Source organism: Dromaius novaehollandiae, chromosome Z (assembly GCF_036370855.1).
Source record: "Dromaius novaehollandiae isolate bDroNov1 chromosome Z, bDroNov1.hap1, whole genome shotgun sequence".
In the NCBI taxonomy this organism is placed as follows: domain Eukaryota; kingdom Metazoa; phylum Chordata; class Aves; order Casuariiformes; family Dromaiidae; genus Dromaius; species Dromaius novaehollandiae.
Window position 1 is genome coordinate 5,204,892 of NC_088132.1, and position 26,933 is coordinate 5,231,824.

Here is a 26,933-nt window from a genome sequence, read left to right on the forward strand (position 1 = left end):
GCAGTGACCATGAGATGGTGGAGTTCAGGATCCTGGGAGGAACGAACAAAGAAAAAAGCAAGTTCACAACCCTGGACTTCAGGAGAGCAGAGTTTGGCCTGTTCAGGAATCTTCTTGGAAGAGTACCATGAGGTACAGTTCTGGAGGGACGAAGGGTCCAAGAAAGCTGGTTAGTGTTTACCTCCTCCAAGTCAAAGAGATGGGTCCAATGGGTCCATTCCCACATGAAGGAAGTCAAGCAGAAGTGTCAAGAGGCCTGCACGGATGAATGAAGAGCTCCTGACTAAACTCAAACATGAAAAGGACAAGAAGTGGCGGCAAGGTCAAGTGATGCAGGAAGAATATAAACACTGTCCAAGCATGGAGTTAGGAAAGCCAGAGCCCATCTGGAGTTGAATCCCATGAGGGATGTGAAGGGCAACAAGAAAGGCTTCTACAAGTACATCAGCAAAAGGAAGGTTATGAAAAATATGGGCCTGCTGTTAAAAGGGAAAGAGGACTTAAGAGTGCACAAGACTGAGGGAACTGGCTCATGTCATTGTGAGGCCACTCTTGGCTATCTTGGTCATGGCAACTGGGAGAGGTTCCTCAGTCAACCGTATCTTCAAGAAAGGAGAGAGGGAGGATCTGGGGAACTACAGGCCAATCAGTCTCACCTTGATCCCTGGGAAGGTGATGAAGCAACTAATCCTGGATGCTTTTTCCAGACATGTGAAGGACAAGAAGATGATTGGGAGCAGCCAGCATGGATTTGTGAATGGGAAACTATGCTTAGCCAACCTGATAGACTTCTACAATGAAATGACTGGCTTGGTGAATGAGGGGAGGAGCAGGGGATGTTGTTTATGTCCACTTTAGTAAAGCTTTGGACACTGTCTCCTGTAGCATCCTCATAGGCAAGCTGATGAAATAAAGGCTAGGTAAGCAGACAGTGAGATGCATTGAAAACTGGCTGAACTGCCAGCCTCAGAGTGTTGTGATCAGCAGCACAAAGTCCAGCTGGAAGCCAATCACTTGCTGAGTAACCCAGAGGTGGATACTGGGTCCAGAACTGTTTGACCTCTTCATTAATGATCTGGATGACGGGACTGCATACACTCTCCGCAGGTTCAGAGACAGCACAAACTGGGAGGAGTGGCTGATATACCAGAGGGCTGTGCCACTATTGAGAGGGACTTTGACTGGCTGGAGAAGTCGGCAGGGAGGAACCTCATGAAGTTCAACAAAGGGAAATGCAAAGTCCTGCGGCTGGGGAAAAATAACGCCATGAACCAGTAGAGGCTGGGGCAAAGTAGCTGGAAAGCAGTTTTTCAAAGAAGGACCTGAAGGTCCTGGTGGACAACAAGGTGAATATGAGTCAGCAATGCACTGTCATGGCAATGAAGGCCAACGTGGTCCAAGGCTACATTAGGCAGGACTTTGCCAGCAGGTTGAAGGAGGTGATCCTTCCCCTCTACTCCGCCCTGCCAAGGCCACATCTGAAGTACTGTGTCCAGTTCTGGGCTCCCCAGTTCAAGAAAGACATGGAGCTACTGGAGCAAGTCCAGCAAAGGGCCATGCAGATGACTAAGGGCCTGGAACATCTCTCATACAAGGAGAGGCTGAGAGAGTTTGGACTGTACAGCCTGGAGATGAGAAAGCTCAAGGGGATCTTAATGTGTATAAATATCTGATGTGGGACAGTGAAGAAGAAGGAGCCAGGCTCGTTTCAGTGGAACACACTGACAGGACAAGAGACAATGGGAACAAATGGAAACACAGGAAATACCACATAAACACAGGAAAGAACATTTTCACTGTGAGGGTTGTCAAACACTGGAGCAGGTTGCCCAGAGAAGTGGTGGAGTCTTGATCTGTGGAGATGTTTGAAACTTGACTGACATGGTCTTGGGCAACCTGCTCTAGTTGACCCTGGATGAGCAGTGGGGCTGTACTGGATGGCCACCAGAAGTGCCTGGTAACTAGTCTATGATTTTGTGATCCTCCAGACAAATACTTGTCTTCAATATTCAACATGTGTTATCTGCAATTTCTGTTTTTGCTCAGCTGTAACTTTGTTGATGTTTCACGGCACACTGTAGTAAGCATAAACAGTAATAAAAGAAATTTGAACATTTGTAAAAGCAGCATATTCTATGAATGATGACTCTTATCCCATTTGTCCAAGTATAGAATAGCTTATGTCTTCTGGCTTTGATAAACTCCAAAGAAAAAGGGATAAATAGTTCGATATCACACAAAGAACCAAATTCAGGATGATCTATGCAGAAAACATTAATCTTCTGTTATCACATGAATACTCAGCAAATCTGGCTTTAGAATCTACGATGCCACTCAATGAAATTTATCATTTCTGATAGGAAACCATTAATTTAGTACAGTCACATTCAGTGTATGGCTCTGTGGTAAAGATCACCTTTGATATATTTATGCTTCCCAACTGAACAGAATCCCATTATAGATCTCCCCCTCCACCACCTTTAGAAGTACACTTCATTATTTGAAATACACAGTTTCCTTTAGTCTAAGGAATAGCTTTATATGCAGAAGGCATACCAAGCAGGGATTAAAAGTTTATTTTACTGGAAATTTTCTTCTTGCTCTTTCAGAAAGTGTCCCTGTTCTGTAAATGTTTTTACACTCCTTTTAGGACAATATGTCAAGTATTTTTGTTATACTCTGTTCATCAGATTAGGTGCTCAGATACCTTTATGATGAGAGCAGTATAAGATAGATAGACAACATAATGAATGAAATTGCACTATAGTGGCATCTGCTATATTTAAGCATCTGTCAGTGTTCCCACAGGCACTCTGTAGTATATCTACTTACACCCTGATGCCTACCAGAAAAACACATTTTCTCAGGACACTGAAGCCACCCTGGAATGAGTACGGTGCATAGCCTAAGAAACTGAGACAATATGTTCAGTCAGCAACACTACTGTAGTATAGGCTGTTAGATATTACAGTAGAATTTATCTTGCAGAGATATAATCTGTGACCACACTTTTGATAGTATGGAAGTGATATTCACTTGCTATGCCAAGATGCAATATGACGTAAAAAGGTATAACTTTTTACATGTGGATTGCTCTGCTCTCACTTAACAATGGGTTGAATTCTGCTTACGAAGTTAAATTAAATGTGTGATTTCCAACTGTTGTTTTCAAGCCTGCCATAAATAACTCAAAGAAAGACAGCACAAAAAATTTTGTTAAACCTTGACTATAGTGTAGTGTTTAAATGCACTGATGTCAAGAAATAAGAGGTTAAGCATGCCAAAGAGTGGGTCTGGCTGGAAAGAATAATCAAAATCTAGCAAAATTACCCCACAAGTAAACATAGCTAGATGATTTCAATGAGAAGTTCATCTCTGTAAATATCACAAAAATCTGCCGATTTCTCTGCTGCAAATATATGGTTAGAAAGCATATTGCTTCCTACCTATGGTACCCAAATGAAGCATAAGATGATCTTTATATAAAATACCTTTTTAGAATTTATATAACAATATTATATAAATTATTATTTATAAATAATTCAAAGATATGACCTTTCCCCAGTGTAGATGTAAAACCAGATACCTAAGAAGGTTAAGTATCTCAGTGAGGGTTACTCAGAACAGGTAGCAGAGGGTAGAATAAAATCAGGGTGTCCTCAGGGCCAGTTCAGTGCTCTAACCATAAGCTCAAGAGAGTCATTCTCATGTTACTGTTGATTTATTCCACCCAGTTCTCATGTACTAAATTGTATTATTACTGTTATGACCGCAGTGATTTGGCAGGAGTGTGTCAGCAAAATCAAAATTTTTATCCTTTACTTTTTTATCTTTTTAACCAGATACTGCATGCTTTTAACATTACTGAAACTAAACTGCCAGCACTGCTTTTTGTTTTTTACTGTGTTCAACAATGACACTTCGCGTACAGGACAATCAAAATGCTTCCTTCCTAAATAAAATCAATGACTGCATCTTTTGATCACGACTTCCCTGGACCCAGTATGACACATTTTGTGACTTTTTTTTAAATGACCTGTTGAAAACTGCCACCAGCTCATATACACAATTTACAAGAACAATTTAAAAGTGAATGGAACACAGATAATGAGCTGCATAGGACAACAAACAGGGTAAAATAGCACTGAGGAAAGAACACTGAAAAACAACATAAAGGATTTTTCTAGAGTTTTCTGTCCTTCAAATAATGGCCAGTCTTAGAGGAAACGATTTCTCTGACTAGTAACCAGGTTTCTCTTTAGACGATTAAAAATGCAGCTGAGAATTTCTTTCTTCAAGAGGGGTTAATTCCATTTACCAGCTGATTGAATTCACAGTCTTTGCAGAAAGACAGCTTCTTTTCACTGTTTGCCATCACTGTGAACTAGACACAGTGAACCAAAGAGAAACTCCTCATAGTAATTCTGTTCACAGAGATGGATGAGTGCACAACTTTGTTTTCTGCTGTGCCTATGAATTCCAGTCCATATTTCTTTCGAGTGAAGGTGGCCTTTTTTTGGATTTATGTTAAGCTGAGCAAGCAGCTCAGGCAAAATTAACCCACAGATAAATAATAGTTTTAGACAGCTCTGCATTGGCCCTGAACTCTATTAACATTTTTCTGCTGTTGCTTTAGCAGTATTTCTCAGTTTTTGTTTCTTGTCTAGAGTTTATATAAAGCAGCCAATTACAGATGTGTCAGCTGAGTATGCAAACTGTGCTGCTTGGTGAGAAAAAGAAGCTGAGCTCAGTTCTGAAAGTTTAAATGCCATTTAACTTTGAAAGAACTTGAGCGAATGAAGGTGGATATAAACTGTAAATGGAACTTCAAAAATGAAAAAAACAAACCCAACCCATTTGCTACAGTACGGCTAAATCCACACCCATGTCCACTTCATGGACACCACAGTGACTGCTCTTGTGCATGCTATTGTAAATTACTGAAATTGTATTTTTCCAGTAGCAAGCAGAAAGGAAGGGTGGATAATCATTTAACTTGGCCATGATTCAGGAGAAAATACCTATCTCAAACTCCTTCTCCTGAAAAATGGTGCATGCAGACCAGGGCTCTAATGATCTACTAGCTGTAAGATCAGGGGCCTTTTGACAACTTTCCTGTGTAAAGAGTTACTAGGTTTGTCATTTTCTTGAAATGCATGTGAGAGTCATTTTTCTTGCACAATGGTAGTCTTATACATCTTGTGTCTTCCATGGCAAATACATGTCATTGCATACTATTATAAAGCCATAACAGCCTGCAAAATAATAATACAAAATGATAAGCTGGGCTTTAAGCAATTTTTACATTATTTTTTAAATAATTCTTTTTTAATCAAAATATCATGGGGAGCCTGCTTCCTTAGTTTTCTGCATAGTGTCTGATCTATTTTGAACATCATTAAACTGGCACTGTAAGGCCTTGAAGTCAGTGCTGATGAGTACACATGTGAATGACAGTAGAACTGGGCCCTGATATAGCAATTTGAACATGTCTAGCACAATCACCCATCTTCACAACATCCATATGGAATAGGAAAAAACTGCTAACTCCACTTTTTAAGTAGAGGAACTCAGGTGTAGTAGAAAGCTTGCTTTATTCCCACAGAGTTTATTCAAGAACCCAGTTCCAATCTCCAAACTTCTAGTTTCAAGCTCTGCCACGCCCAACCTTTTACCTTTTATCCAGTGAGCACACCTACACCAGTCAGTATTTTTTTCCCTTTCTTTCCTTCTCAGCCTTTCTGAAGTGCTGATTTAAAGGACAACTACATGCCTCTATGTGCCAAAACCTTAAAGGAGGAATAAAGCCTTCTTACAAAACTGTATACTGTCCCAATTCAGCATAACACACATAATCAAGTGCTTGGACATACTGTAGGTATTTAGGGTGTCAATTGCTAAGCACACAAAATTTCCTGCTTATTTAGCTAAGTATCCAGCTTTCAAGGGAGTAATCTCCTGTAGATGCTAATTTGAGGTTGATGAAGACATCTGAACACAAACATTTAGAAAAAATTGGACTAAAGTATTGTTCATAAACTGTCTTGTAAGGCAGTGCAAAGCCATAGTTTGTGAGATTATAGCATTTAAAATACTCTTAGTTATCATTGCAGATTTCTTTTTTCTTACATTATGATTGGTCCTGGAGCTTCTAAGTATTGTATTACAACAACAGCCAGGGCTGAACCAAAAAGCATAAAATCATAACAGAAAAAAATAAGGGCAAAAGAGGTAGAATTCTCTCTATTTTATACATGGAGATTAGAGGTACATGTAGACTATGACTTATCTGAAAATGCAAGGAAACTGCTGAAATATCCAGAGGTAAAACAACTTTTTTAAAGTTCCAGTGCAATGCTTTAACCATCATTCTTCTCAGAGGAAATGAATGAAGTAAAATAGTAATTTGATAATGGGAAATGTAGGTTATTTAAAAAGGAATATGATATGAATAAATTTGGATGGGGGTGTCAGTGCACATGTACATAAAGTGTACATGCTTGTACAGAGTATTAACACAGTCTCTGCAATATATTTTTTTTTACAAAGCTTTGTCTTTACAGTCCTGTAACATAATCTGAAATGTCAGTACATTCGCCTAAGAAGATTTAGCTAGTATATCCAACTTGTATAATGGGGGGGAGGAGGAGGGACACAGGATAGGATGGGGACAGCACACCCTGCGCAAGGGAAATTTTCAAAACTGTTAATGGAAGGACACGAAGATTAAAGTTTTTATTACATTTCTGATAACTGGGTGCCTAAACTGAATATTTTAATGAAAAATTGAGTTACAGGCCATTTAAACACACTTTATAATTGAGTTTGGGAACTGAGTACATTGAAACACAGATGAATGACCAGCGGGAAGATTGGCTTGTCACAGATGGAAACTGTCTGAGAAGAGACAGAGTCAATATCAACCTTACCAGTATAAAGTAGTTGTCACATCTAATCAAAGCTCTCCCAAAGCACATTTGGAACTCCATATGAACTTAGATAGCCTTTGATGACTTGCATTTTTATATGCAGAGATTTCAACAACATTACAGAATAATGTTGGCTTGTCCCTATACTTTAGATCCACTTCCTACCTGTCTGCATGACTGTAAAGTCCAGGACTGGTAGGACTGCTGGGAAATGGAGATAAGGCTGCATGTGAGAATTTCACTGGCTTCAGTGAAAGCAGGATCAAACCATGTACACAGACTGGATTGTGTTGCTAAATGATTCACTTTCATGAGCAAGGAAATCAAAGGGTCCCTTTTTACAAAGGTAATAACTATGTGAATATGATCACTGTACTTTCTAAAAGTAGAAAATTCAACAAAATCTCTGCTGATTCAGGGCTCAATAAGAAGGGTCCTTGGCTATGGGATAGAGGCGCTATACGGCTCCCTAAAATCTGAATACTGTTTTCCCTCTTCTAGGGTTTTGGATCCCTGGCTTTCTACAATATGCCCCTTTATGTTACACATCCCATTAAGCATAGTAGTAGTATTTGACAGGACATCCTTTTCTTCATAGTGAAAGATGTGCTGCATGTCACAATCTGCTGCTGTCCCCTCACCCCTGTGAGGACAAGTCATATTCAGTTTTATTTTCTTGCACACTGTTTGCTGAAATGGTTAATCAAAGATCATTTCTACTTTGCATTAGGAACTGGCATAAAATTATCAATATTATATCTGTCATGATGGAAACACTGTGTATATTGGATGAGCATAATCCATTCCATTTCCATTCATGCACAGTCCTCCAGGAAGAATCAGAAAACTCACGCAACTTCCCCGAATGCTGGATGTGTCTAAAATTGCAAGTAGACAGAGAAATTGCTTTTGACTCTGTTTATGAAGAAGCTTTTTCTGCTTACCCTCTCTTCCAGTGACCACATGACAGATATGCCTCCTGCTCAGAAAATAAGGGTTCTTTTGGATGTGTAATGCCCAAACCTGCAAAGGCGCCTTATGAACGGATGGCATGGGTGGTTGATGATGGAATCCCCTGAAGCTGTTTTCCTCTCATCCTATTTCAGGGCAATGCCAAAAAAAGTGGGGAGGACCACAAGGTCAGTTGCTCTCTGTCATCCTTGGAGAGACTATACCTGGTCCAGCACAAAGACACCACCAAAGCAATGGAAGATGAGGGAAAAAGGCAAATTCCTGGAAAGAATGAATTTGTGGATTTTTCAGTTAAACATGTCCATTGCCTGAGATCACAAACTTTGTGGCCCTGAAGCCAAGTGCAATTGCACTTCCTGCAGCTCACTTTTAGGCTTTACTGTGTTACAGAATAGCAAACTGAAACTGTCTAGAGGTAGCCGCTTAGCAGAACTTATATAAAACTTGCTTAGCATGAGTAGCTAAATTTGCTGAAGCCTTAGGCCGCACTTAGATAAAATAATGAACTTTTACTTCGTCCAGTAAGAAAAGGGCCTCAGAGCTGGTTCCAGCTGGGAAGATAAGGAAGTTACAAGCAGTCTGCATTCCTGCGTCTCACACTCCGAAAGGGAGGGTGTCTGCAGGAATGCGTCTCACACTCCGAAAGGGAGGGTGTCAAGGCTTTGAAATAAGACCAGTGCAGGGCATTAGGACCTTGAGGGACAAAGCCTTAGCTCACTGCTGGGGCAGTGTTAATTGTTATGATTTAGAATCACCTCCTCCTCAGGACCTTGAGACGCAACAGTAAGACCCAACAAAAACAGAGGTACAACCGTCATCAGAGACTGCAAAAAACAAAAATAAGGAGAAAAACAGCTTACCTCAGAATGACGATGAGACCCAATGAGGAGCAGGAGACCCCAGACCAAGAAATTACTATTGGTCTAACTACTGCATGAGGGGTGGGAAATGTAAGTTGAAAAAACTATAATTGCCCAGGATTTGTTTATGTTAGGGTCCCTCTTTGGAGGCACCCAGCTTGAGCTGTAACTACTGCACACGCGTCATTAAAATTTAATTATTTAATTTGTTTTGATTTGGCTCTGAACTTTACTTGTGGGAATCTAGGGTTGAGCCCTGTTATGGTGACCGACAAGCCTAATTTCCATAACAACTGTTGCTTATTCTAAAAGTAGGCATTAATGATAAATAATGGCCTTGATTTCAAGTGGAAGTAAGAAATTCAGCCATAGCATTAGCAAGGCTGAATACTTTGTTTTCAGCAAATAATTCAGTCTCTTTCTCTATTTTGTGAGCCTTCTTTCACTGGACTGCACTTTCCCTGGATTTATTTGTAAACAAATCAGCACATTTTATTGCTGTTTTTTTTATTGATTTTTTATGCTCCCTGTAAATTGTTCATCCTGTGACACAAAGTATTCAAACATGAGCTGTGTTGGCTCACTGTGGCTAGCCACCTAAGTATCAAAGTTTTATTTTTATTCCCTGTTTGGACAAATGTTAGTTTTACTCTTACTCCTTCCCATGAGAGAAACTTGAAGAAGACAAAATGGCTTTTAATTTCTTGGCTGGAACATACAGCAAAGACAGTGTGTTTTCAATCACCTTCTCCTGATTTTCCAAGCTTTTTGAGAACAACTTTCCTGCAATAACTGGCCTCTTAAATAATAGTTGGCTGTGTATGAAAGCAAATTTTCTCATGATATATTCATATAAAGAAGTTTCCTTCCTGAGTACATTCCTTCATGGAAAAGGTGCTGTCAAAGTCTTGCCCCCTATCATTAATTCTCTGAGTGTTGGTTGCAGTGGGATTTTCAGGGAATTAGTTTTCAGGCTTCCTTGCTGCGCAAAGCATTTGCCTATGATCTTGTTTTATTTATTACTCCTAAAATATTTAGTGTAAATAATGCATCTACTGTAGCTTTTTTTCTGATAAGCCCAGAGAAAACATCTGATAGTCCATATTTATGCTTATTTCTGCATAAGTACTCCAAAAAGTGCCTTACAAATTATTTTTCCTAGCTACCTGTAGAGAATAAGATTCTATTCTCAGCTGAAACACATTTGACTCAATGAGGGCACCAGTGATCTTGGGAGTTGCTCAAGTACTTTCTAAATTTTTCCTAAGGGATGGATACCACTGTTAAAATCAGATTTACAAAGTAAATAACTTGTTTAAATTTACACTCAGAAATGTTCATTTAAAAGATCCCATTCCAGCAAATAATTCAGACTGTACATATTCATTCCAGACCACGAGCACAGGGGCAACCAAAAAATGTTTTGCAAGTTTGATTAAAAGCATGACTGGCATTTTATTGCTGTCAAGGTCAGTTTTTGCTTTGTTTGGGATAAGGTAAGCCATATTTAGCCTGGCTCTGCCTTCATATAGGCTCAGTAATAAATTGGAGCGATGTTAACTGTTAACATGGGAGTTCAGCCTTGCTTTTAGGTGTATTTTTGTGCACAGCGGAAAATCCTAAATTTAGGAGAGAAGCATTACAAAACCATGGCATCAGTCTAAGTACTACAGCAGATGAACCGGTCAGAGCACAAGAGCAATGCTACTAAGTGCAGTGATGTGCTAAGTGACTAGTGCTATATCAGTGACTAGTGTTCTGATGGTCTGGTGCCACAATGATGAGCAAGAGTTTAGGGGTTCCTGATATGTGTGCTACGAGTATAATACCATTTCACTTTTTAAAACACCAAACCATATTAATGGGATGGAGCACAGCATAATTCTTCCTTTTATGTCATATTTGTGAGAACTGATTGTTTTGCTTTGGAAGTAGATTCTTGCAGAATGTAGCAGTCAGACCTGAAGTAGCCAACCTGATCAGATTACAGCTCACCCATGTTAGTACAAAGTCCTGAATATATATGCAGGACAAAGATCACCATGAGCTGAGTACCTGGCTTAGATTATTTCTTTGGATTTACATTCATTTTGGGCCAAGCTCTGTAGTCTTACAGTTGGATTGATTTTAGTAGGGATTTTGTCTGAGAGAAAAAGGATGGAGCTGTTTGTAATCTACTGCAAAACAATTTTTTCCCCAGATGCATATACATACATTCACACACACAGAAATGGACGCACACAGATGTGTACCACCTGCTTCCCTTTGGAGGTGAGGGTTAGGTTTGTTCTTCTACTATTTTGGATGAGCTTCAGAAAAAAGCACATAAGGGACCTTACTTTCTCCTCAGGAAGCAAATTCACTTAGCAGTCTCAGCTTTACTCTTTAGTAGTAATGGGTCACTAGTAGATCGCTATGGCCAAACGTGTATTAGAAATGCCTGTACTGTACCTACAGACACACCTTCAGGTTTTAAGAGAGCAGTGTCTTTTCTTTCTGAAACATAAATAGTCACCCCAAATTTATAAAACAAGAAACATCAAAGAAAAGTGTGTTGAATTTATTTATTATTTAGCTAAGGACATTTTTATGGGCAATAAGCTCCTTTTTAGCCAAAGGCATATTACACAGAGGGACCCTGCTGATGGCAAACAGTGAAACAAGAAACACCTTAAAATCAGTAAACCAAAATAATTATTAACTGTAAATCAATGCTGTAATATTAAACATTACCATTTAATGGATGTAGAACAGAAAGGAAAAAAAGTTGCAAAGGGCAGAGCACGACATTGAATGAAGCCAAGAAAATTAATTTAGAAATGAAAAATTTCACTTCAACCATAATTTTGCTGAGCTTTCCCTCCTTTCATTCTAGGCATTTCTGTATATGAAAAATCTGACCATTTCACTGCTCTAAATTGTGTAATCACCTTAAATAGCTTCATATCTGTAGGTATGTTGCTCTTTAGGTACTTTATATGTTATGCTGAGCACTAAAAGCTCTGATTCAAATCTGTCCAGGTAAATGGAAAGATTATTCTTGACTCTAATGAGCTTTAGAGAAGCAGGCTTGAGTTTTTATTAGGGTTGATTCATTTCATGTGTATATTTTTTTTATTGTCTCGAAAAGCAAGGCCAAAATGGTCAGCTTCTTCCATATATCTGTGCTGTTCAGCTGTTCCCATTTGTTTTAATCAAACACAGCATAGCTTAAGGCAGAGAGGAGGAAGGGCAGTGAGAAGAAAACTAAAAGACATCCTGTATGCAAGAATTAAGTTGTCATCCAGAGGCCTTTCTCTGCACAGTGTTACTGTGCTTTACTGTTACTTTTGGATCAGTTTGGGCATTTTTGGTTGGACACAAAGATACTGCACAAGTGCACACAAGTTGAAAATATTGAGCAAATATCTGTTGGACAACCCATGTGGTGGACAACTAGGTTTTTACGAGATTTGGTTGAAGTCTGGGTGCCACCATTCCCCAGGATGGCACACCGACAGAAGGGGCTGGCCAGGCAGGAGCAGCTGGGGGGACTGGCCAGCCTCCGGAGCACCCTTGGACAGGTCCTCCCTGTCGCGGGGTTGCTGTCTGCCACTGACTCTGATACCACTGCTCCAGTCCATGACCCCTGGTTCCTGACTAGCCTCTCATTATTTTGCCTTTAGGATTTTAAACCTTTCCATGCTGCTGTTCCTCCTCTTGAGTCCTTGGGCTGCTTGCAATCTCATTTCAACAGCCCTGACTCTGTCTGCAGTTGTACCTTTCATATCTTTCTTCAGGCTCTCTCATGGCTCTTTCTCACAACTTGGCCCCATTTCCGTCCGCCTGAGCTGCAGCTGCACAGTGAGTCATGTTGGAGCTGGGCCTTCAGCCCCCGTGACATAGGCAGCTGAGCCCCCGGGGGAGAGGGCTACACAGGGGTCCAAGCCTCATATTTCTTCAGCTCAATGGAAAGGGATAGGAAAACAAATAAAACAAGCTCAGAATCATGGAACATGGAACTCTGGCTCTACAGATGAGCCAGAGATCCTAGTCTGTGAATGAAAAAGGGAAGGCTGAATGACTGAAAATGGATGGAGAAGAAACACACAGAATCTGGGGAACCCAGCAGGCAGTTGGATATGGCCCATGAAAGGGGGTACCAAGCCTCTGTTCTTTGTTTTTGCTCGAGAAACACATCTAAATTAAATGGCAATTTTTTCCAGATTAGAGAATTTTGGTTTGGTCCCTTCATCTCAAATGGTTCTTTCCACTTAGTATGCTCTTGTCCTCTGAGAAATAGAAAGTAGTGTTTTAACAGATGATGCTAAAATGCACAGAAATGCTGAGCCTTGCACGAATTTCAGTTTACTGGGTTTCATGCAAGTATTTGCAGCAAGGGGCAGTACAGGTTTCACTCTCAGCTTTGTCCTGCATAAATATTCAGAATCAGTCTTAACATAACATTTCCTTTGCCTGGTCACCAAAATCATGTGCTTAGGAGCTCAGTTTGATTTTGAAATCCATCAATATAGCTGCTACTGTTAAAGACTTTAATTTGCCCAAACTATTCATAAACCTCTGTTTAACCTCCTAACACATTTAAACTGTTTTGCATTTTAATGATAATTCTAAGGGATTGTGTGTAGCTTACATTACATACACATGTTACAAATAGTGCATTACTAGGAAAGTGCATGCTGTTTCTGTGAGGCTTTGAAGAAACCGTCCTTAAAAGTGCATAGGGTCCACAGGCAAGCTTTTCAAGAATGGACCATTGATGTGAGCTGTGACTTTACCTGCTTTCATTTAATGTCTGTTAACCGTGGGTCTATATAACTCTCATGGGTATAAATTCCAGTGTGAATATGGCACTACATTATGGGGGGTGAAGTCAAGTTTTGAACTTTACACATTCAATTTAATTGCCCCAAACACCTGATTAGCATATGCTACTGCTCTCTTCCACAGTGAAAGTAAGTCTCCAGTTTACAGTGATAAATATAGCTGAAGTCAAAGGGCAAGCTTCTTCAGATCTCTGACAGTCAGTAAAAGACTGCCCCCTCCAGAGGCTGATTCAGAGTCCATTTAGAGAGCTTATCTCCCTCATGTTATTCTGCTGACAGCTGCAGGAGATTAGCCACCTCAATTAGATCATGCGGGTATTTCTGTGATGAACAGTTTCTATCTTATTTTTTTATTCTCTATTAGATGTTATGTGTCTTTAGAAAAGGGTGGCTCCAGTAAGTTCCTTGTTCCCGTTGAGCAACCTGAAGAGAAGAGCTGTCACTAGTAGCTGGAAGGTTGTTGCGTTTGGAGACAGAGCAGGTGGAGCCCCAGCAAGGAGATGGAGGCCTGTCGCTTATGCAGAAAGACTGCAGAGAGGAAGCAGCAGTCAGCCAGGGTTTGAAGGTGAAAGAGATGGAGAACTTCCTAGGAACAGCAAAAGAAAGTGCAGCGTTTGCTGCAATAGGTTTCAAACCACTGGGCTGCCTGGAAGCAAAGCTCAGAGCAAGAATCTGCATGGCATGGTAGAGGGAGTTGTTCATAAACCACTGTTTTCTTTCTGTCCTACCTAATCTATTTGCTTTAAGTACTGCTTTTTAAAAAATAAATTTTACTAGTCTTCATTAGAAAAATCCATGGCTTTTTAGGTAAAAAAAAGCTCTTTAGAGATGCCTCAGAGCTCTGTGCAGCTGGAATCCCATCACAGTGCCCCCAGAGGAAGGGTACATAGGTGATTACAAATAAGGTGGTTTAGGGGCTTTTTATATGACTGTATGTACAAAAAGCTAGGCAGATTGCAGTCTAGGCAGTCATATCAGCAAACAGTTACTTTAAGTCTGGCTGCAAGTACCTCACTGCCCTATGATTTAGAGATTTTTCCCTATTCAGAGAAGCACATTTCTGCATTGTAATTTTGATACCTGATAACCAGTTAGTTTGCTCATATTCAGGTCAACTTTTGCAAAAAGGAAAGATCTGAAGCTTACCTGAGCTATTCCTCCTGGGTTCAGGGACATGCTGCCCTTGCAAGTGAACTGAGGATGAGCATCACTTCTACTATTTCAGGCTGCTTCTACTAACATTACAGAGAGCAATGTGGTTAGAAAAAGGAGTGACACCTTTCTCTTTTTTTTCTTTTTTTCTTTTCTTTTCTTTTTTTTTTTTTTTTTTGGCTGGCTTTTCTTTGTCATCAGTTTCTAATATCCCAGCAAGTGTACCCACAAGAGCAGCAATGTGAGCTGTGGAGGATTTGTAGCCAAGCTAGACTGCTTTTTCTGTAGGAGCCTAAAATGAATGGTGCCAGGAGGAATTTTAGAATGTGTATGTGTGAAGTGAGTACAGTGTAATGGATATGATGCTACCTAGTTCAGATAGCAGCTGTTAGCATAGCTGTGAGGTAGGGAAAACTCACTCGTCTCAAAGGCTGGGCTGATGCTGTTTGGCTGGTATCCATAGCTGAGGTAACTGGTTTAAGGCCAGCTCTGATATTTTGACAAAAGGGAGGAGTCTTTAACATACAGGTTTCTAGTCATGGTTGGAGCCTGTTTCCTGGTCTGCTTTGGTGGTGGTATATGGAGCTTGTGGCAAAGTGAGGAACTAGAACCTTTGATTTTCTGTTTTATTGGAAAATAAGGTAAAAAACAGTGGGTTGGCTGAAGAAAAGAAATCAGTTATTGTTACAGTTTCAGCATTTCACATAAGAGAGGAGGGTGCAGGCATAGGGAAGAATAAAAGAATTTTCCACTCAAAGTGAAAAGAAGTTGAACTATAATCATCCAAATGAGAAGAGGAGGGAGGGGTCAAGGGACAGGAAAAGAAAGAAAGTTTAAAACTCTTGAAATAAAAATTGAATTTTCATTAGGTTGGTTATTTGAATATAATTAAAGCATCAGTTGCTGAAAGGTTTAACAATTAATAAGTGTGTATCTGTTATCTTCAGAATTCTGTTCATCCAGCTGCATATTGTAAAGCCATTCAACTGAGAAGTTTTAGTGACATAAGATACAGATGCACAGCCCAATGAATTCAGTAATGTCACCAAAGCCATGAGGTGGAACTGAAATGGAACATCACTGCTGAAAAACTGAATCTCTTCATTTATCTGTGAGCTTGTTGTCCTGTCTTCAGTAATGGATGATATCTGAGGCATAAAGGGGGATAAGATCATGCGCAGGATGGACCTAATTTACTGTACTGTTCAGAGTTTCTTCATTGCCTTTTTTCCTCTTTTAACATTATGCCTGTAAAGAGTTTGGTACAAGCATTACCTGATAAGAATGGGAACACCAAGCATGACTATAGTTTGTAAAGATAATGCATGGCACTTGAGGCAGCAGGGAAGGATGCTGAAATAAGGATAATGATAGAGATGATATCTTTCTGAAGTTATAGTTGCTGGTGGGGTCCTGGGGTGTCCAGGGTCAGTAACTATTAGTTAATTTGTAAGTGCATATATGGATAAAAGTCTGAAGCCATAAAATTGTCTGCAAACTGTATTAACTGCAGAGAGTAAAATTAATAGTAGAGTTGAATCCTTATCTGATTTTCTGAATCAGTACCAGCATCTGACTGTGCTTAAAATTTTTGTGTTGCTATTACCTGTAAACCTGTAGAGGAACATTTGCAGTAAAGTGTAGAGCTTATCCATGATGTACAGAGTTGGTACTCACAGCAGTGCAATGAACTTGTTCTCAGTATGCATCCAAATAGGCATACTATCCTTATAAATAGACATCTATCCTTATAATATTATGACACTTAACAGTGCTGATAGTTCAGTCTTATGGATGAGAGTGGTTGTGGTTTCAAGGGATAGGACAAAATGAGGTGAAGACGCTTTGGCTTATATTCTTTTGCAATTCATGGAAATATGATCCTTGTAAACATGAATGGATTCAGTGGATCAAGATCTCAGTTTCCCCATCTGAAACTTCATATATGCTGATTGAAACAAATATAAAGTAACTTCCCTTGTTTTGTAGTTCCTTCTTTGGAAAGTTTGGGGTATCTGGTATCTGTGTGTATGTGAGCTGAAAACAAACTAATTACTCATTGTGTGGAATCAGAAATAATTTCTTCATATTTTAGTTCAGTTCCAAAAAAAAAAGAATTTTCCACTGAGTTCCTTCACACAGTTCAGTCTTACTGAAGCCCACTCTTTGAAGCTGTTGAGGATCTGTCACAAGTAAAGACTCTATGTTCTCTGGAGTCATCCTAGTTAAAATCTACCTTATAAATTTGATGTAACTGTATTCTAATATTTTGATAGTCACAAGGGATGATGATTACCATTTCTTCAGAGAAACAGATTTAGCCAGCACCTGCACCCAGTTTGGAAATGGCTCCAACTAATTTTTATGTGATGAACCGCTTCCACTGGGAACAAGCTCACTGGGGAAAATGAGGATAGATGTTTGCATTGGACCATAAAAATCTGTGAAAACAGGACAAGAAAAGGCAATAGTTCTGAAGTCTGTCCAGTAACTTTCTGGAATCATAAAAAAGTAGTTTCTGTTTTGTATCATATAAAGAGGTTGTGATGTCCAATCAATACTATAACTGCTTTATGAAAAAAATATGGGCATTTTAGATATCGCAGAGACCTTTGCCTTTTCCAGCTTTAAGAAATAGATGCCTATATTATCTTTTCAAATGACTGATCTTTCCTATGTAATAAAACATTCTTTTCACCAAAATAACATGGCAAGTTCCTAGTGCTGCAAAATCATGCTGCAATCATGCTGCAAAAAAGAGGTCATAGTGGAAATGATGCCAATCATGGTCATATAGGAATCTCTATTAAGAAAGAAAAGTGGACTGGAAAGCATACTAATGGAAACACCAAGCATGCTAATGCTTGGTGGCAGGAACCCCTGTTGTGACTCTATTTTTGTCCATATATTGTGTTGTGCATCTCTGATGAAAAAATATATTGAGGAAATGCTAAGGTTGTCTAGTTACACATTCAGAAGATTTATGACTGATTCTACAGCCTTGATTCTTTCCTTTTATGTTTGTTCATCATGGCTCTTTTATTTAGGGATTACATAGTATTTCTTAAAAATATCAGTAGAACTTACACTTTTCCAAAACTTTAGGTACACATTGTGCTTGTAATTTTTAGTAATGTTTTTATTTTAAACTTGTTATGTTTAGTAATGTTTTTTTTCAGGCTGGAGCATTCATCTGAGTAGGTTTTTGTCACCACAGCCTACCTTTATAAATGTACCCTTATTCTTGCATGGTCTTTTTTGTCTGTTTTGGGATGAAGACTGGAACATTCTTTTGGCATCTTGGGGGTTGCTGTAATTTACAATAAACTATTAGAGAAACAAAATACAAGCTACAGGTGGTTATAAACAGTTTTGTAGCTATAGTTTCCTGTACTACTTAATGCTAAGAACATCCTGGCTCTAACATGTGAATCTATCTCTAGCCCTGCCAAGAAGGGTCTGCTTATGTTGATCTTTTCATCAAAAGAAATGTTTCTGGACTCCCTGCACTGTTTTTATAGCCTAGGCATATCACCAAAACTGGTATGCCAAGTTTCAACCTTACATGCTTAACTAAAGCCACTCACATTTTTTATAATATATGAATTTATTAGTGATAGCTGTGCAATAATTTATTATGACCTTGCAATAATATTTGCAGATGCTAATAAGAACAATCTTGAAGGAGAGGCAAATAAGTGTGATGATAACTGTGAATAGCTGAAGAGAAAGAGGCAGGCAAATTATGTGATTTACTAAGGCTGAGGCAAAGATTTCTGTCTGTAAATCCCTGACTTCCAGTCTGGTGAACATGCCTCTAGTCTATGCCTTAAGTTTTGTTCTCTCTTCACGAAAACTAAACCCAAATATTGAATAACTGCACATTAGGTGCACATTCAATTGCACATTCAGGCTTTAAAAGCCATTGATAGGCCAGACGAGCCATTACTGACTTGAAAATTTCAAAAGTTTCTGGATTTTCTGCCAACACTGAGACAAGCTTAGAAAAGCAATTAGTGTCTGAGCCTATCCAGCCAGAATTCATCCATTAGTGACCTTTGAGCTTTCCTTTACCTTACAGGGCAAGTGTGGTTTCTGTTACTGTATCTCAAAACAAGATTCTGGTATGTTTTTCCCTTCTCCAGTCATTTTGTTACTTGTACACCTACCATCATCACAGCAGACAGAAATAAGGCTCTGTCATTGCAGTTAGGACCTGCACAGTTGTTTCCTAAATAAAGGCTTCTTCTTCCCCCCCACCCCCCAAAAAAATCCCACCCTTTTCCCCCCATCTCCAAAAAGCTTATCTCAATCTCAGTTCTGAGCTCTTCCTTGATGGTAGTAAGCAGCTTGGACCTTTTCGGTTTTGAGTTTGTACAAATGAGTTTTTATCACTCCTGGCCTGACTTGTGAGACTTGGTAAACAGAAAGAAATGGCTTCTTCTAAATAGAGATTCCTCTTTTTATCAACTTAAAAAAATTAGGCCAGTCAGCCTCATCTTGATCCCTGGGAAGGTGATGGAGCAACTAATCCTAGATATTATTTCCAGGTGTGGAGAACAGGAAGGTCATCAGGAGAAGTCAGCATGGATTCACCAAGGGGAAATCATGGTTAACCAACCTGATAGCTTTCTATGATGGGATGACTAGCTGGGTAGATGAGGGGAGAGCGGTGGATGTGGCCTACCTTGACTTCAGCAAGGATTTGGACACTGTCTTCCATAATATCCTCATAGGCAAACTCAGGAAATGCCAATTAGATGAGTGGACAGTGAGGTGGATTGAGAACTGGCTGAAAGGCAGAGCTCAGAGGGTGGTGATCAGTGGCGCAAAGTCCAGTTGGAGACCTGTAGATAGCAGTGTCACCCAGGAGTCAATACTGGGTCCGGTATTGTTCACCTTATTCATCGGTGACCGGGATGAATGGCAGAGTGCACACTCCATAAGTTTGCTGATGATACAGAACAGGAGGAGTGGCTGATACACCAGAGGGCTGTGCTGCCATTCAGAGGGACCTCGACAGGCTGGAGAGATTGATGGAGAGGAACCTGTGGTGGATGGATGAGTGAACTTTTGCCTTAAACATTTCTTGGTACATAAGGTGCAAGCAAACCATAACCCTGAACAAGCCATCTGTCCCCGTCGGAAACAAGACTAAGCTGCTGTGACCCCTGAAATGGTCTCCCTGCGACCACCCAGGACACACCGAGCCTGCAGCGAACCAGACCATGATCGGGCAGAGACTTTGGGACCTGGACTGTAAATTATTGCCTCTTACCACAATTTCTATAAAACTTGCTTAGCATGAGTAGCTAAATTTGCTGAAGCCTTAGGTTGCACTCCCTAGTTCAGTGAGAAAGGGCCCCGGAGCTGGTGCAGGCCAGAAAGATAAGGGAGTTACAAGCAGTCTGCATTCCTGTGCTTCACACTGCGGGAGGGAGGATGTCAAGGCTTTGAAATAAGGCCTGCTTGGGCACCAGGACCCTGGGAAACAAAGCCTCCCCTCACTGCTGAAACAGTGTTAATTAGGGGGGTCTGAATTATATCGCCTTTGTCAGGACCTTGGGAGATAACACCTACTATCACTGCTGGGGCAGTGTTAATTGCTGGAACAACATCTCTTTGTCAGGGCCTTGAGAGATAAGGGCAGGACCCGAAGAATGAAGACACATCTGTCAGCAGAAACTGCAACAGTAAAGATAAACAGCCAGCCTAGGGACAGTGATGAGACCCAATAAGGGAGCAGGAGACACCAGACCTAAATATCACTATTGGTCCAAACTACTGCGTGAGGGGTGGAGAACTTAGATTGGAAGGTATAATTGCCCAGGGATTTCTTTGTTCGGGGTCCCTCTTCAGAGGCACCCAGATCAAGCTGTAATTACTGCACGTGTGTCATTACAATTTATTTATTTAATTTGCCTTGATTTGGCTCCGAACTTTTCAGTGGGAACCTAGGGTCGGACCCTGCTCGAGTTGTAATTACTGCACGCGCATCACTAAAATTTACACCCAGGGTGAAGAGGACCAACAGGACACCGCTGGATCCATGGGTGGTGATCTCTCTCTCTCTCTATCTCTCTATCTCTTTCTCTCTCTCCCCTCTCTCTCTCTCTTTCTCTCTCTCCTTCCCTTCACCTTTCCCCACCTTTTCTCCCCACTTCGTGGAAAATAAAGTTAAAAGGTTGTACAATATTTGATGGGTTTTTAGCATCTTAATCTTGTCCTTGGGATCGTAACGAAACCCTCCCAATATTGGATCAGGACAGAACCTCATGAAGATCAACAAAGGGAAGTACAGAGTCCTGCACCTAGGGAGGCATAACCCCATGCACCAGTACTGGCTGGGGGCTGACCTGCTGGAGAGCAGCTCTGCAGAGAAGTAGCTGGGAGTCCTGGTGGACAACAAGTTGACCATGAGCCAGCAATGTGCTCTTGTGGCCAAGAAGGCCAATGGTATTCCCTGGGCAGCATTAGGAAGAGCACTGCCAGCAGGTTGAGGGAGGTGATCCTCCCCCTCTGCTCAGCCCTGGTGAGGCCTCATCTGGAGTGCTGTGTCCAGTTCTGGGCTCCCCAGTACAAGACAGAAATGGAGCTACTGGAGCAGGTCTGGCAAAGGGCAACTAAGATGATTAATGGACAGGAGCATTTCTCATATGAGGAAAAACAGAGAGCTGGGCCTGTTTAGCCTGGAGAAGAGAAGACTGAGGGGGGATCTTACCACTGTGAAAAAGTATCTAAAGGGAGGGTGTCAAGAGGGTGAGGCCAGACTCTTTGCAGTGGTGCCCAGCAATAGAACAAGAGGCAATGGGTACAAACTGAAACACAGGAAATTTTGTTTGACTATGAGGAAAAATTTCTTTACTGCGATGGTGCCTGATCAGTGGAACACGTTGCCCAGAGAGGTTGTGGAGTCTCCTTCTTTGGAGATATTCAAAAGCCTTCTGGACACAATCTTGTGCAGTGTGTTCTAGATGACCCTGGTTGAGCAGGGGGAGTTGCACTAGAAAATCTCCAGAAGTCTCCTCCAATCTCAGCCATTCTGTGATGTGCGTCTGGTGTCTTCCTTTTAAAGATTTTTGTTCGGTTGGGGGAAATCAATTTCCACTATTCAAAAGTTCTTATTACTGGGGACAAGAAGTAAATTTCATCCTGGAGTTTGTGGTTGCTCTCATGGGAGATATATTATTTGTCCCTTAATAAAAGCAAAACTACCACTGTCTTCTGGGTGGCTGGAGCAAGGTTTCCAAACATGCAAAATCAGTGTCTTCATAACATTTTTCATAGAGACCATGAAGTGATCCTGACTTTCACTGACATGGACAAAGGGGTCAGATTTCCAACTCAAACTCGCCTGGGGAGAATCATGACTTGGGTTCAGATGAGGATATTTTGTCCTGTTGAGTGAAATAGTGAAATTGTCATAATCTTTCTTGCAAAACCTCATGCCTTTAAATATTACAGTATTGTTTTAAATAATAAAGTGAATATTTGGCTGGCATGATTCTTAACTTTGGGGCAGAGACCACAGCCTTAGAGGCAAGTGTTGTGTGAAGCAGTGATACATTCACTTTCAGGGAAAGTTTCCATTTCTGTCAGTTTTCCCAAAAGGGTGTTACAGGGAGGAGAGCTGATATTTGGGTTTGAGGAATTCAGAATGCTATTCTGAGTAACAGCTGCAAATAGTTTTGGTGCAGTATGGCTTAGAAATATATTTCCAGAATGGGGCAGATCAAACTACTGTGTTAGACTTGCTTTGATCTTCTCTGCAATACTTCTATGTAATGACACCCAACATACCGACTGAATGGGTTTCCAAAGCAATTTTACTGTGAAGGATCCTCATTTTCTAAAAGGCCAATGTTAATTTGTTCGTAAGATCATGTATAAACGATTGATTCACTTGCACTGTGACCCTGTCCATATGCCTGCTTCTATTTCAAGCTGAACTGAATAAATAAATCAGTGAGGTCCTCAATTCCTGACAATGCTTCTTGGTCTTTCTCTGGTGTAAGTACCTCTTTTATTACTCTTTGGAGCCTTCCTATAACTAATGGCATTTCCTAATATAACTCCTGCTTCTAACACAGTGACACATACATATATTCATATGCAGGGAGAGATTTTGTGGTCTGGAAGAAGTCCAGTTGCTGGTGGTGTAATTGGCTGTGGTCATTTACTGTTAGTATTAACGTAGCTAGTTCCTTGCTACTCCCTTATTTTCCTCCTCAGTCCATAGCATCAATAAGCAAGCTGCTTGCGGCTTCTGTCATCCTCCCCTGTTACATGATGTAACTTGCCTATGCTGTGGAAGAGCTGTTTTTCCTCCTAGTATCATGGCTACTGATGTTTAGCATTGAAGTTGCAGCAGCGCTGATAGTGCATCCCCCCTTCCCTGCAGGACCTGTGTAAAGATGAACTTTCCCAGCATGGCAAAGACTGAAAAAAGGCCACCTGTAGTTGGAAAATGCCCCAAATGAACTTTTCATGGGGGAGCCAGCTCTCAGATTCCTGAATGAATTGATGCCACTAAAGGCAACACTGCTTTTCCACATGTGGGATTGAATCAAGAGATGAATAGATGTCCCCTGTCTGCAGCTGAAATGTGCTTGCATTTTCCTGTTGTTCCCTTTTTCATGGCCTACCCTTACTGCATGCCTTCTACATTTCTAAAAGTTGCCATTTTTTCTCATCATTCCATGGTAAATTTTCCATGTCTTTGCATTGATCATGTTGGTGTGGAAGTTGTTGAGTTGATGGAGGAGGAATCCTCTTCAGGGAGTAACTGTATCCCACAGCTTTATGCCGAAGCAGTTTTTCTCATTTACTGTGTGAAGCAGCAAGTGTCATCTACATCAGTATACAGGACAAACATTACACTCCTGTCAAAGCAGAGAAAAATGAAGACTTGCCTAAATCCCAAGAAGTGGCTGCAAAATGTGGCCCTATCCACACAGCATATTAGGAAGCTTCTAAAAATGCTCATGTGCAGAACAGATCATTTGTAGCAAGAAGGATTTATTGTTCCTTCCTAACAGTGGCAAGATATCTTTTTCATTTTTTATATGGATAATTTTTTCTTACTATCTCTTCATAATCATTTTGTTGGCACTGGTAATTATTATTAATTGATGGTGATCATTATTGGTTAGGAAACAGCTAACGACAGAATCTGCAGGTGTCAGTAACTGGGTAAGCTGAGGATGGTAGAAAGTCCCCGTCCTTAGATTGCAGTTTGGCATGAGTCCATTTCTGTATTCTGGTTTGGGTGAGCCATATGCAAATATGACACCTTCTGGCACAAGAACAAGTTAGTAGCTGGAGTCTCCTGCAGTTTAGAGAACCCTGCTGGCTCAAATTGCCAGCAGAGAGACAAAACTGTCTCTGCAGCTCTGCGGAATTCATTAGCCTGAGGTGACTACTGGTTCTTTCTGCATAAGTGAGATTATAAAGAAAACACAGAAATTGCCAGAGTCGGATGGCTGGCATGAAGCCAGAATATTTTAAAAAGGAAAAAGATCCAGAGGGTTTAAGGCAGCATGAAAACATTGTGTCACATTGTCCAGTGGTTGAACTTTATTAGTAACATTTGTTGTGGAATATGGTCAGTACTAAACTTGCTGACACTGACCTTGTCCCTCTCATATTCCTTGTCACTTCTCTTTCATCACTCTGCTAATAAAAATGTAGCAACTCCCCATCTCCTTGCCACCTCTTGGAATGTAAATGGTATGTCTGGGGAATTTTTATCTTTTGCAGGAGTGGTGTCAATTCAGTGATGTGAAAGAAACAAATACCAACTGCCAAAGTATGATATTTGTCTGTCTACCTTAATTAAAGTCAGAGCATGTAGTAAACGTTATTTATCCATAAGAAGACAACAGTTTGCCACTTTATTTATTTATACAATGTGCTTTAGTCACTCCACAAGAGCCCAGAAAACCTCTGATTATGAAACACTTACTTACCCACAGTATCTAGGTAACGAGCCTCTGATAAATGGGTGGCCTAGTAAGCACAGATTGAGGTAAAGCATGGAGACACGGTGCTTTCCAGCAGAACATCATTGTTGCTGGTTGTTATTACAGTGAGAGTGAGCTATTTGTCTTCTTTGAAACTCTGCTTTTGGTCTATATAATTTGGATGGAGTATTAGTTCACACTGGGCTCTAGCCATTAGTATGCTGTTGGGGGTTTCACAAACTTGTAATAACTGCAGCTCTCTCCCCTACCCTTCCATGCTGCCCATCCACCACCCTTACCTGCCTTTATCCTTTTCTAGGGCAATTGCGGTTCATGGACCACTTTACTTTGTCCTTGAAGGGTCCGCCCTTCTGCACTGCCACAGTGACCTGCAAAAAGACATGTTATTTTATTTATCAAAAGAGCAGCATTTTGTTCCAGCAGCAATGGGATGGAGGAGGCAGGCTGCAATGACTAGAAGCTTGTAATATAAACACACAAAAAAGGCTATTCTGTGCCCTGAAATGTTCACATTCTTAAGGCTGTGACAGCAAGGTTAATTTATGCATTTTACAGGTGTGGAACACAAGCTCAGAGCAAAGTAATGATTTCTCCAAGGAAGTCTTTAGCAAACTAGAAAATTGTGACTTATCCACTAGATCTGTTCTTCTAGCATGTGTTCCATTCCTCCCTAACATGGCAGAGGGCCTGTCTTTTCAAAAGCACTGTTGTTTTCCCACCAATTTTTATGCAGGTATTGAAATCATGAAGCAAGTTACTTTGATGTTATGCTAACATATTTGATACAGTGAATTAATCTCTACGTAGGACACTTGGTAATAAATTAATTGGTATGGGAGGAACTCATCCTTAGACACTCAAAGTGTCTTAAATTTTGTATTTATTTCAGAATATCCTAAAGAATCAAATTTGCTTTTGTAAGACTGACTCATGCTTTTACCTGTATTCATCTCTATTGATTTTAATGTTAGGGCAAAAAAGTTCTCAGACCATTCTCATCTTTCATGTTAATGTAGTTTTTCTTAATTTTAAAGCAATGGAATTTAACAATTTGACAAAAGGTAAATGCTGTTAGTGCTAGAGCAGTTTCAAGTTGTTCTCTGATACCTAACAAGACAATGGTGAATTGTCTCTTTGACTACCAGGCACTTACTCTGTTCTTGTTCTTGGGTTTGACTTTTAACTGCTCTGCTTTGCTTCTGGTCCTACAAAGATCACCAGGAGAAAGGCTGAGATTGCTCAGAATAATTCTTGGAATTGAGCTGATTCCCATCTGATAATGAAGGTATTTACAGTTAATTCCAGTTTCTTGTTGAGAAGACAGCAGACCAGAGAAGTCTGTAACCTCCAGCTGTGCCTTCCTGTGTCCTGGGTCAGATCAATTCTTCCTGCTACTTCTTTATGCAGTTTTCTAGACATTGGGTGAAATTCCTTTTAATAGAGGACCTACTTGCTTTCTCTGGCTTAAGAGCTTGTGGGCTGCTAAGTGTGATGACTTGGGCCTTCATGACTGAGCAGCCTGTTCTTGTTAATACAGTTCTTCCTTTGGCCTCCTGGTGTCTGTATGTGTCGGAAATTTTAATGATTGCAAGCTAGATATGTATGAGCCATATCTGTGTCATTGTTAGTGCCTTAGGTTTTATGGTAAAACTGAAGACTGGTGCACCATGTTGTTTTGATATCTCCTGTTCACTCTGAAATGTCTCTGAGCCTGAAAGATGTGCACTTTGCCTCAAAGTCTTTTTTTTTTTTTTTTTTTTTTTTTTAAGTACCTCTGTATGTGTAACTGGTTGGCAGTTATGGAACTACTATCTGCAAGTATGCCATTCTTATAGTTTACTCTTTTTTTTTTTTTTTCTTTTTTTGTGTGTGTGTGTGTGTGTGTGTGTGTGTTCTCTGCAGATGTTTTAAATCATTAAAGAATACTTCTCAGTGACTTTTGTTAAGTCCTTGAGACAGACTGAGCCTAGATGTGCAAGGTGCATTTTGATGGGTTGTGAGCTGCTTAGAGTGTTCCCACATGCAAACCTCGCTCCACTCCAGCTCCGGGAGCTGAGCTCAGTGTTAGTCCTTGCACTTCTGGTACGATGAGGTTCTGAGAGTGTGCCTCTGTACTGGGCCTAGGAATTCCATCGAGAAGGCTGCAGTGGCTAAACATGGTATCTTTAATTCATTTAATTTCCTGCTTGGTGCAGGGGAGAACCTATATCA